This window comes from Pteropus alecto, unplaced genomic scaffold (assembly GCF_000325575.1).
Source record: "Pteropus alecto unplaced genomic scaffold, ASM32557v1 scaffold110, whole genome shotgun sequence".
In the NCBI taxonomy this organism is placed as follows: Eukaryota; Metazoa; Chordata; class Mammalia; order Chiroptera; family Pteropodidae; genus Pteropus; species Pteropus alecto.
The window spans coordinates 3,906,419-3,908,087 of NW_006431920.1; the positions used below are offsets into that span (position 1 = coordinate 3,906,419).

General features: G+C 48.1%; 1 protein-coding gene across 1 annotated transcript in view; it reads left to right on the forward strand.

Moving 5' to 3' along the window:
- Window positions 1-429: 429 nt before the first annotated feature.
- SLC19A3 (solute carrier family 19 member 3) overlaps window positions 430-1,669 on the forward strand; it is a 17,716-nt gene continuing 16,476 nt past the window's right edge. Inside the window, exon 1 of the mRNA XM_015585391.2 lies at window positions 430-513. The gene's annotated coding sequence lies outside the window, so the exon portion shown is untranslated. The remainder of the gene's footprint in view (window positions 514-1,669) is intronic.

Here is a 1,669-nt window from a genome sequence, read left to right on the forward strand (position 1 = left end):
CTACCCCGCCACCTTTAAAAAAAAAAAAAAAAAGTGATTATAAACATCGGCGCTGGAGCCTGAATGCCCCAACAACAAAAAGAAATCCAGGCTTCTTTATTAGTCTTCCTTCTGTATCACTTTCTTCCTATGTAGAATGGGGATCATAGCTGTACCTCTCGTATAAGTTTTGGGAGAAATAAATTCTAAGAAAGGATATATTTATAAATAGATCGACACTGCATTCAGTCCACCCTGCTTTATTACGTCGATGCTGAGTAGCAGTATATTACTTTCGGTTGTTTCTTCCAGGTCCGGAGTTGGTGTTGACCCCGACTGCGGATTCCCGCCTACAGTTTAAAGGTTCTGGACGCCTGTGACCGGCGTGCACAGGACACGGGGCGGGACGGAGCCCGAGGCCCCGCCCCCACGCCTACCTCCTGCGGGAGGCTTCACGCGGCCAAAGGTCGTGGTCCTCGGGGCTTGCTATCCCGGGATGTGAGCGATTTGGAGAAAGGCAGCCCCCTCCTATAGGTAAGAGTAGCTCTGGGAGGAGAGTTAATTGAAGAAATGCATCATGTCTCGGCCGCAGGGCTCCCCTGCCCCAGGTTCCCAAGCGCAGGTGGGACGGGTGCCTGCGCCGCAGCGCGGGAGGGGACCCGACGCGGAGGGACCCTACCTGCGCAGTGCAGTGCGCAGAACTCGCCCAAGGAGGTGTGTTTGCCCTTCTCACTTTCAACCTTCTGGAAAAGCAGGGTGATGCCGCCCGTGATTCTGGTAACGCGCCCCGTCGCCCGTGGTTGCACCTGTGTTCACGCAAAAGAAACCTTAGCGCAGAATTCCAAACCCCGGTTCAAGACTCGCGAAAAGGTCCAAGTGCAGAAAAGACAGGGGAGGGACTTGGAAGGTTAGAGACCTGGGGCTCTGCGGAGAGCGACTTTAATTGAAACTAAAAGAAAGCACAGCCGCGCGGAGACGGTTACCCGATTCATCAAATGACACGCATTAACAGTTCTTGGTTACGCCAGCGCTGCTGCTGGAAAAATGCAAAGGTTTGAGCTTGTGTGAAAAGGGTGTTGGCAGTTTGAAAAGGGTGAAAGAAACAGTAGCTTCTAAAAACACTCCTACCGCTGTCTGTACACATTAGTGTTTCTTAAGGCAAAAGGTGTGTTTTTATTAAGGTATGTATTTTAAACAGACCAACACATAATTAAATTCCAAATATGGTTTTGTTTTGTTTCTTTCCTTCAAACTGTCTTAGGAGGAGCTGAAATGGACAAAAATACTAATGTCGTTGAGTCATTATTAGCTACAGACCAACAGTGGTTACTCAAGGTTGCAGAATGGTAAATGTAATCCAAGCATAAGTATTTAAAGATGAATTTATTTGGCCTGTTGCCCTTAGCAGTTCAGGTGAAATTATTTACTGTGAATTATTTGCCTTTCTGAAATCACCGTCTCTGAACTGAGTGCCCAGCCGTGTTCATTCTGGTTGAATTTACAGTATGTGCTTACAGAACGGAGCTGAGAAGGAATCTGTATTGAGCACCTACTGTGCGCCAAGCACTAGATTGAGCAGTCTCTAAGACAACTTTGCAAGGTGGGTGTGATTATCCACATTATAAGAGGAGGTTGGGAGAGGTTAGGTACCTACCATAAATGGGACTAGGGCAGGAGAAACAGGAGCTTC